At 36.8% G+C, this 10,800-nt stretch overlaps 1 pseudogene; it reads left to right on the forward strand.

The window, feature by feature from the left end:
• Positions 1-7,971: 7,971 nt before the first annotated feature.
• LOC114825487 (elongator complex protein 3-like) lies at positions 7,972-10,800 on the forward strand (annotated as a pseudogene).

Here is a 10,800-nt window from a genome sequence, read left to right on the forward strand (position 1 = left end):
CCTTTAAAGATATAATTATCGACTACGAACTGATAAATTTTAGTTAGAAACCCTTTCATTTCAGATGAATAAGCTCTGACAAAATTCGCCATTTGGCTCAAAAAATTGACCCCCACAGGAAATTTACAACTTCAACTATGAGAATTATGCATTGCACACTCTTGGAAATATAGCTAAACAAATTTATGAAACCTTTTAGCCCTCCGACTATTTTGCTTCTTGAAATGAGTTTCACGACTTTGAATAGACATTTAATTCCTTTCTTGATATTGTCCACCAAAATCTCGAAAAACTTTTGAGTCTGCTACCATGCACATGAGGAGCAAGCTTTCTGGCAATGGGTTTTACTCGGTCCTCAATAATATATCAACCTCTGATCGAGTCGCCCCACTCTGCTTATTCTCCAAAACCTTCATCATCAGTTGTTGAATGCATTCCAACTTTGGCCTCTCTCCCCCTTCAAGCTTTCATAAATCGTCTTTCCAACAACTTGCTTAACGATCTCAAACTTCATCGACGTGTTCTGCTTTCTTCCAATAATCTCGAAGACCATAGTGATGAGTTCTCGTTCCTCTGAACGCTCCCTTGCCATTTCTTGTTCTTTCTTTCTGTATATGAGTTTGAGATCGTTAAACAAGTTGTTGGAAAGCCAATTTATGAAAGCTTGAAGGGGGAGAGGGCCAAAGTTGGAATGAGAACTCATCACTATGATTTTCGAGATTATTGGAAGAAAGCATAACGCGTCGATGAGGTCAGAAGTTAATGTTCAGTTAATGTCTGAGTTTGAGATCGTTAAGCAAGTTGTTGGAAAGCCGATTTATGAAAGCTTGAAGGGGGAGAGAGGCCAAAGTTGGAATGCATTCAACAACTGATCACGAAGGTTTTGGAGAATAAGCAGGGTGGGGCAACTCGATCAGAGGTTGATATATTATTGAGGACCGAGTTTGAAATCATTATGAAGCGCGTTGCTGAAAATCCATTGCCAGAAAGCTTGCTCTTCATGTGCATGGTAGCAAACTTAAAAGTTTTTTGAGATTTTGGTGGACAATATCAAGAAAGGAATTAAATGTCTATTCAAAGCCGTGAAACTCATTTCAGGAAGCAAAATAGTCGGAGGGCTAAAAGGTTTCATAAATTTGGTTAGCTATATTTCCAAGAGTGTGCAATGCATAATTTTCATAGTTGAAGCTGTAAATTTCTTGTGGGGTCAATTTTTTGAGCCAAATGAAGAATTTTGTCAGAGCTTATTCATTTGAAATGAAAGGGTTTCTAACTAAAATTTATCAGTTTGTAACTGATAATTATATCTTTAGAGGATAGAGTCCGAAGCAGAAGAGCAAGACTGACATGGCCATCAAGATTTAAGAATGAAAAAGTAAAAGGGCAACCCCAAGCTACCAAGGTTCTCCGCTTTGCTAACATCTATCGTATGCAGCCTTCAAAGGAACAAGCACTCATCGTGATGGTCTTCGAGATTATTATAAGGAAGCAGAATGTCGACGAGGTCAAAAGTTGATGTTCAGTTAATGTTCGTTTGAGGTCGTTAAGCACTCAGTTGCTAGAAAACCGGTTTCTAGAAAGCTTGAATGGGGGGAGATGTCAGAGTTGGAATGCATTCAAGAACTGAGGACAGAGGTTTTCAAGAATGAGCAAAGTGGAGCAACTCAATCAAAGGTTGACATATTATTGAGGAGTTTGAAATCGTTATGAAGCGCGTTGCTGAAAAACCCGTTGTCATGAAGCAAAGCAGTCGAAGAGTTGAAAGGTTTCATAAATTTGGTTGGCTATATTTCGAAGTGTGTGCTATGCATAATTTTCATAGTTGAAGCAGGAAGGTAGCCCAATATTCTTCGTCGCGATGGATGTACATCCTGCTGACTCCAGTGCTCAGGAAGCTTGGAGGGCATCTCAGACTGGAGTTGTAGGCATGCCATAGCCACACACGAAAAAAGTATGAAAGCAACAGTTCATGGGGCACAGGTAACTTCAATGGACATTGTGTCAGTTAAAAAACAATTAAAGAAGATAACAGAGCTTGCAATGAATGGAGAAAGGTTTCAGAGGGCAGGGCGTTTATGCATAGGCCTCTCCCCCATATACTAAATAAATCACTCATCGCATGAACAGCATGTGATTGTAGCTGTGATAGGAGAAATTTTTCATTGTGTCCGTAATACGAGTGGTACACTACGTGTTATTACGTAGGAGGAAGTTTTATATTGTAAGTTGTTAATTTTTTAACACAAATATCTCACCACATATATTGTGATATGTGATGTATAATTCCGTGTTCCGGACAAGCGCTAAAAAAATCTCTTGATGAGATGAATACAATTGCTCCATTTAAGAGTATGAAGTTCAAGAAATGGTTGATTTTTTATATTTAAATAAAAAGTTTTAAAAAAATGCATTGAATCAGTTGCAAAATAATTTTTATAGTTTTTTTTCCTTCTGTATTCTTTTTTTTTTGTTAATTCATTTTTAATTTAATAGTTTAAATATAAAATAAAACATTGTACATTATATATCTAAATTACATATTAATAGAACTTAACCACCAAAAACCAATGAAATTACAGTTATAACCTTTAATACATAACTAGAAGAAAAAAAAATTAGATAAGGAAAAAATGTGGGCATTAATTCCACACGAACAACTTTTTGCTTTTTTTTTTCTTTGAACCTGACAATCATGTCACCTTATCTTTACCCTCTAAACTCACACTCTCTCTCCTTAACAGCCAACCCTTTTTTTTATGTCTACCAACCCCTTTTTTTGTTTTATAAAACAATATTATTTACACTAAGGGATGAATGAGTGAGTTAAGTCTCATAATGAGCCAGCAATAATGCAGTTCAAATTTACCTTTGGCGAAAATCCAACCTCAGACCTCTCACCTACCAATGAAGAAGAATATCACTAGATCGTAGTATTGAGTGCCAACAGTTAAAAACAAATAACTCCTCCCTTTAAAAAAAAAAAAGGGAAAACTAATGAAAATGGTTTGAAAACTTTGAGTTTTAACGATAAAAACAAAATAAAGGGTAAAGTGAATAGTATCAGAATTGACTTTTTAGTGTAAAAATGTGGTTTTTCGTTAAAGTGAATGGTACCGGGAGTTTTTCTTTAAAATTCCTTTAAAAAAACCAATTTTTGAGAAAAGTAAAAATAAAAATTATATTTCTCACAGATAGTGTGTGTGGCATTTGCTAGTATACATAATGTGAGAAGGCTAAAAAGGCGACACTTTTAAAATACCTAAAATGCCCCCTCTTCAAAGAATGCAATTTAATAAAACTACTTCAAATACATGACTGACTAGTTACTAATATAGTTTTTTATATTTTCATTTAGCTTTCAACATACCTAAAATGCCCCGTTTTCAAAGAATGTAATTTGACAAAACTACTTCACATACATGACGGAGTAGTTACTTATATATCTTTAATCTTTAATATTAGAAAGCGAGAAAGAGAGTTTGGTGTCTTAAGGCTTCACCAAAAAAAATTGGACCATAAAACCCCTCAAACAAAAAAAATCAAAACTGACAGAAAAAATACATATAAAAACCCCAAGGCTAATTTCGTCAGAAAAAAAATATATTTCATTTTTTAAAAAATAAAATTTTAGTAGAAAAAATTTAAAACAACAAACGTGGAAGACACAACTTCAACCACGTTCAGCAGTTTTCGAAAAAAAAGGGAAAAAAACACGAAAAATAAAAAAGGAAAAAACTTCCGTGCAAAAACTGAAACCCATTATCTTGCGAACTGAAACCCCATTATCTTGCCATGCCGATAGAATTAAAACCCACTACGGGATCCTGTTTTCTGGAATCTGGATCCGTCTCTCACTAACTCTCTCTCTCTCCCTCCTCCGCAGCCACCTCTCTTTCTCCCTCCTCCACGGCCACCGCCAGCCGAACCTCCTGTCACTAGCTCCTCCCATCTAACTATCTATCCTCTCCAAACCACCACCGATTTAATCCCGAGGTATACACTTTTTGGTTTTTCAATTTTTTATTTATTTTTATTTGTTTCATCGGTACAGGCTTTTGTATTTATTGTATTAATAGGAGAAATAACCCAAAGAGATGATAATTTGTATTTGATTTCAATTGCCAGAGTCGAAGCTCTGAAAAGGGAGCAGCATCCAACCGCACCAGCAACTTTCATGTAAGCTCCGATCTTCCTCTCGCTCTATCTCAGTTACCCATTTGTTGTTCATCTGGATCTTGCTTCGATTAAGCTATTTGTGACTTAAACCGTCGCCTTCATTGCCATCTTCTCCAGGTACCCAACTTCCCAATTTAAAAAACTAGGGTTCCATTACCCTTTCGAATTTCTCTCATTTTTTTTGTGATTTTGTTCCTGGGTTTGATTCTTTAATTTGATTTTACTGGAAATGTTTTACAGTTTTGGGTTGGAGAGAAGGAGAAGGAGAAAAGAGAGGAAGCATTTTACCGAGGGAAAGGTGAAACTCTGTTTGCTTCTTTTCCCATACAGGTTGTTCTGATTGGGATCAGTTTTAACCCTCTTCGTCTCTTTGCACACACAACCACTCCACCTCTTCTTCTTTTTATTTTTTTATATATCCAGGACAGTTTGAAGATTTTGCTTCCTTGGAAATCTAGCGGCAAGAAATCATCCGTACGTTTTGGTTTCAAAGTTGTTCTTTATCGTTTCAGTTTAAATAATTTGATTATTTTTTTACGAAAATTATGCAGATAAGAAGAAGTCCACCCATTGATACTTCCAAGTTCCACGTAAGATGTTGGGGATCCTATATTTGCTTTCTTATATGTTTCTACAATTTGTCTGTGTCTGAGTGTTGAGATTTTTGGGCTTATTAGAGCACACTAAACCGAATAGGAATCGGCGAGCGAGAGAGGGTGGGTGGTGCCACTGCAATCCTACTTCTTCTGCTCTTCCAGTGCCTTCCAGGTATTTCTCTTCATTATTTCTTGCTTTGTACTCTTTCTAACTTATATTTGTTCCATTTTTTTTCTCAATTTATATGTTGCGGTGAGAAATATGTCCTTTAATTGTCTTTTTCTGTCGGCGTTTGTGATGATTGCTAATAAAAGAAACGTTTGTGATTAACCAAACGACATAGGTTTTGCATCAGCTGAAGATTTTGCTTCCTTGCAAATCTAGAGGCAACAAATTTTGTTGTATGTTAACCATTCTGTTTTCTATTTGTTTTCGTAACTCTTTTTGCTTTCGAAGTTTACTGCTCGGTTAAATTTTTGTACTAAATTCTTCAAGTTGTTAAGATTGGGTAAATTTAGGGATTCATGAATGGGTCCGTGGTTGAAGCTCAGGAAAATTAGCTCAATCGGATCTGCAAATGGGTTAATGCCTACTGTCTTAATTTTGGTTATGGTGGTATATGTTCGGCTCCGTCCTATTAGTTTGTGTTAGTCTATTTTTTCCTTTTTGAAATCCCCAATGTTATGTGTTCTATCAATTCGATAGTGTACATTTCATGAATCTTTTAACTGTGATCTAATTTGTGTAAGCATCATTTTCCATTGTTGAATTTCAATGCTATGTTTCCATATTTTCCTTCAATTTTACCTTTATTAAGAATCATCCAAATTGAAATTTCAGTTTTAAGATTTCCAGAGGACTTCAACATATCAACTATGGAGGGAATTGATAGAAGCAATATGTCAGAGGTTCTTACCTTATCTCTATTATTCCTCTTCTATAGAGATGATTTATTTTTTCTTCTTTTTCAAAAATAAAATAAAATTCATTCTTTTTGGCAATTTCTCAATGTCGGTCGACAATGAAGAAATTCACTTCGGACAAACAAATGTTCAAAATTCTCAACAGTCAAACCAAAGTTATCGTAGGAGCAATCAACAAAGGCAAAGACGACAATCTATGAATTCATCACAACGGGCTCAAATTTCAATGCGACGACGTGCCAATTATCAAACACGATTGAACTCAGTAAATATAGTACAAAATCAAACGGAAGTAAACCAAGATGACATAGGACCAACATCGGTGGGTAACTATGATTTCTTTTTTTTTTTTGTCTCTATTAATTATATATTTGTAAATTCATATGTTGTATGAATATTTTTGTACAAATTATTAAGACACAATCTATTAAGATTGAACGAATAGTTATCTTACATTGTCATTGCCTTTCGTACTATCAATGGAAACATCCACTTAATAATTATGTTATGTCTATAACAATTTCAACATTCGGATTGTATATATTTACCACAGTGACCAACGTTTTAACAAGTACCCCAACAAAAAAAAACAAAAAAAAAACAAATAAAAAAGGAAAGAAATATGTCTGGAACGGTAAGTGATAAATTTTTTATGTAAACTTGGAATAACAGTTCAACTATAATAGTCAAGGGAAAAATATAAAAACAATTACAATTATGTCCAGCCATCTTCTAGATTAAAATATTAAAATAACAGTTAAACTTGGTAAGTGATAAAATTTTTACGTAAACAGCTTCAAATTTATTGCTTCCAATTATGTGCAGCCATCTTCTAGATTTCACCCTTCACCTCCATACTTGGTACTATACTTTTTAAAGCATATACATTAACAATTACAATGGAAAAAAACTAACACAATACACATTTAGGGGCGCGTAGCGCCCGTGATGCAAAAATGCCTCTCGCACGCATGTTAGTGCGTGCAGAGAGGCTAGTTCATTATTATATTTTTAAACACATGTAAATTCAGTTTTTTTTTAATTTATGCATATAACGAAGAAGAGCAAATTGCCACACGCCTGCGAGGCTAGTAAAGAATATAAATTCAGGAGGCCAAATGGTGAATCATTCATAATCCCAAAAATACCCTCTCTAATTAAAAGTTTAAATAAAACAATTTAATTTCACAAAAAATACAAACTAACAAAAGAAAAAATTGTCAAAGGTGTAAGCGTGTAGCAAGAAACTACTTGCAAAAAGAGAGAATAACAATACGAAAATCATCTTTGTCACATTTTAGACCAAATTGACACATTAAGAAGTTGCCAAATTTTTTGAGAATATTACTAAATATGTCTCATATTTCAAAATCAAATATCAATTCGTTTTTGAATTTCATACCCAAAGTTAAAATTAAAAATAGTTTCAGTCTTTTTAGTATTTTTAATAGAATGAAAATAATTATAGCCAATTGATCAAAAAACAATAAAGTTTGTTCAACCTTAGACCATCTCCAATGGTTGTGCTAAAAACCAAATATTTTAGCCCGAAAAATTTAGTTTTTAGCCCAAAAATAGTTTTTTTGCTCCAACTGTTCTAGCCTAAAATTTTAGCCCGGGATTATTAAAGAATGAACTTAGGCTATTTTTTTTCTTAAATTAATTTTTTTTAATTAATATGTAGACTATCGTAAATTAATTTTATGAATATTCTAATAAATTTTTTTTTTAATTCCGATAAATATTTTCATTCGGTTCGGTGGAGCTCATACCGATTTCTGGGCTAAATTTTGGGGGAAATCTGGCATTGGTTTAGCATTTAGCATTTAATCCAAATTTTCGCCTTGGGTTGGAGTGAGTTTGGGGGAAAACTTTTAGGGTAATTTGACTTTTAGCCACCAGAGATGATCTTAACAAACACGGACTGTAGCTAGACTTGTAAACGGGTTGGGTTTATTGGGTTTGGATCGGGTTTAACCCGACCCGTTAAGTTAACGGGTCACCCGAACCCAACCCGTTAAGCTAGCGGGTCATCCGAACCTGATCCGTTAAGCTAACGGGTCACCTGTTTCACCCGTTATCACCCGTTAACAATTATTATTATTTTTTTTTGCATAAAGTTTATTTTTTGTTATTAAGACTTTACTAAAATTACTAAAATATTCTCAACTAATGGGTGTTAACAGGTCTAACGGGTGTTAACGGATCCTAACGGGTCTAACGGGTTGACCCAAAGTGACCCGTTAGCGACCCGACTCGTTAAGTATCCACCCAAATACAAATATTAACGGATTCGGTCAAGTCGGGTTAACAGATTGGGTCCAAAATGCCAGCCTAACTGTAGCATAGAAACGGCAGTTCCTGTTAAACCTCTTTTCCTCCCCTCCCTCTTCTCTCCCATGGCAACTGCAGTGCTGCCAGTATCCGTGCCCGCCAGAAAGCAACCCCGACCGGGTCAGGGCGGATTCGAGGCCCATGGACTATCCGAAGAAGAGGCTTGGGTCCGAGCCATCGCCGAAATCGTCAGCTCCATGGTCGACCTCTCCCGGAAGGCCAAAACGTCGACCTAAACGCCCTCAAGACCACCGCGTGCCGCAAGTACGGTCTCTCACGTGCGCCGAAGCTGGTTGAAATGATCGCGGCTCTGCCGGAGTCGGACCGTGAGGCTCTTCTCCCTAAGCTCAGGCCAAGACGGTCCGAACCGCCTCAGGCATCGCCGTCATGGCCGTGATGTCGAAGCCTCATAGGTGCCCCCACATCGCCACCACCGGGAATATTTGCGTGTACTGCCCCGGTGGTCCCGATTCGGACTTTGAGTACAGCACTCAGTCTTACACTGGATACGAGCCTACTAGCATGCGCGCAATTTGGGCAGGTATGGCTTTCTCTAGTTCATTGACGCATTTTATCGAACACTTGATAGGGAATTCAAAATTTATGTTAGTCATGATTCGTTTCGAAGTTTAAAGTTTTCGGCTTGATTGATTTTTCACCATGAAATTGAGAGCTTTGTAATGAAGAGATTATTTGAAGGAATTGGTGTTTAAAATTGGATTAGTGAAGTTAATTTGGTAGTTAATCTTTTGGTTTTGTGTGTTTAGATACAACCCATATGTCCAGGCTAGAAGATCAGCTGAAGAGATTGGGTCACAGTGTAGACAAGGTTTGGAGATTTCCATGATAGAGTAATATGCATGGTTGTCGCCTTATAACTGGTACTGAATTTGTGTTTTCAGGTCGAGTTCATCTTAATGGGCGGTACTTTCATGTCGTTGCCGTGATTACTTTATTAGAAATCTGCACGATGCGTTATTGGGACACACTTCTGCCAATGTTGAAGCGGCAGTTGCCTACTCTGAGCATGGTGCTACTAAATGTATTGGAATGACCATTGAAACCTGAGATTTTAGTTTATTTCCGAAGCCTTTAATTTCTCATTCTTGTGTTTAAATTGGCTGACAGTAATTTTTCGCTTACCATCTTGTTTCCAGTTCATCTGGTCGGTCCAGAAAGTTAACAAAGGTAGTTGTAACTTTTTATTCTGCTGGAGGCCAGATTATTGCCTTGGACCTCACTTGAGACAAATGCTTTCTTATGGTTGTACAAGACTAGAAATTGGAGTTCAGAGTACATATGAGGATGTGGCTCGGGACAACAATAGAGGTCATACCGTAGCTGCAGTGGCTGATTGTTTTTACTTGGCAAAGGATGCTGGTTTTAAGGTCAGCCTAGTACCTTATCATAAAACTCACTTACCTTCACCGTGGGAAAAGATTGGATTTTGGACCTTTTATATCTACAGTGACAGGAGATTAATCTTTCATCAAAACAATTTGTGAGCCTGGATATATTTTTCAAATTATTGTGCTCTCCCATAATTCAGCGAGAATATTTTATCATATTCTAGTCATTCATGTTGATTACTTTTGTTTCACACTAAAAATTTTATGCATTTGCTCTAGGTGGTTGCACACATGATGCCTGACCTTCCTAATGTAGGGGTTGAGAGAGACATGGAGAATTTCGGGAGTTCTTTGAGAGCCCCTCGTTCAGAGAAAATGGCCCTAAAATTTAACCAACACTCGTGATCTGTGGAACTGGACTCTATGAGCTTTGGAAAACGGCCAGGTACCTGAGCAACTTGTGGACATTGTAGCTCGGATCCTAGCCATGGTCCCCCCTTGGACGCGTGTTTATAGAGTTCAGCGAGACATTCCAATGCCTTTAGTTACTTCTGGGGTTGAGAAAGGAAATCTTCGGGAGTTAGCTTTGGCTTGGATGGAAGACCTGGGCTTGAAGTGCCGTGATGTTCGAACACGAGAGGCTGGAATTCAGGTATGTGGGTAGTCATTCTTGTTTGAGCATGTTTTTTGGAACTGAGGTTTTGATTTGCAAGTCGAACAAGGCATGAAATTCGGGTTGTTGTAAGTGGAGCGAGTGATGAAATATACGGTTTTAGTTTTGGAATGAATTTGGTTCTGAAGTTGGAGTTTTTTTGTTTGCAGGTATACACCAGGGGAGTTCCCGTTGCCTTCAGAAACGCGGTCTGCTGAGTTCTATAAGATGGTGCCTAGGATGCTTTCGGATGCAGGTTACAACCTATAGAAATTAGCAGTTACTGCAAGAGTGGATATCACTGCAAACACAATCTAACTTATTGGAAGAACAAGCCTTTCTATGCTGTCGGCCTTGGCTCCGCTAGCTATGTCGATGGCGTGAGGTTTTCGAGACCAAAGAGGATGAAGAGTACACAGGTAATGTGGAGAATATGGAGAATGATTTGGTGGAGTGCGGTGAGGTACCGTATGGTACGTAGACGGGACAAAACGGATGTTGTTATGGATAAATTTTTTATTGGGACCGGAATACGGATGGTACATCACATGTTTTTATATAAATTGTGAGAAATTTTATTTTTTAAGTTGTTAACTTTTTAACACATATCACACCATTTGTATAGCGATACGTAATGTACCATCCGTGTTTCGGTCACACCAAAAATTCTCTCATTGTTATCTTCTCTCTTAAAATGAAGAGAAAACGTTACATTTATGTACAATTATTGCTTCCGCTGAAATTAATAATTAACAAATGCATTATGATT

Source organism: Malus domestica, chromosome 06 (genome assembly GCF_042453785.1).
Source record: "Malus domestica chromosome 06, GDT2T_hap1".
Lineage (NCBI taxonomy): Eukaryota > Viridiplantae > Streptophyta > Magnoliopsida > Rosales > Rosaceae > Malus > Malus domestica.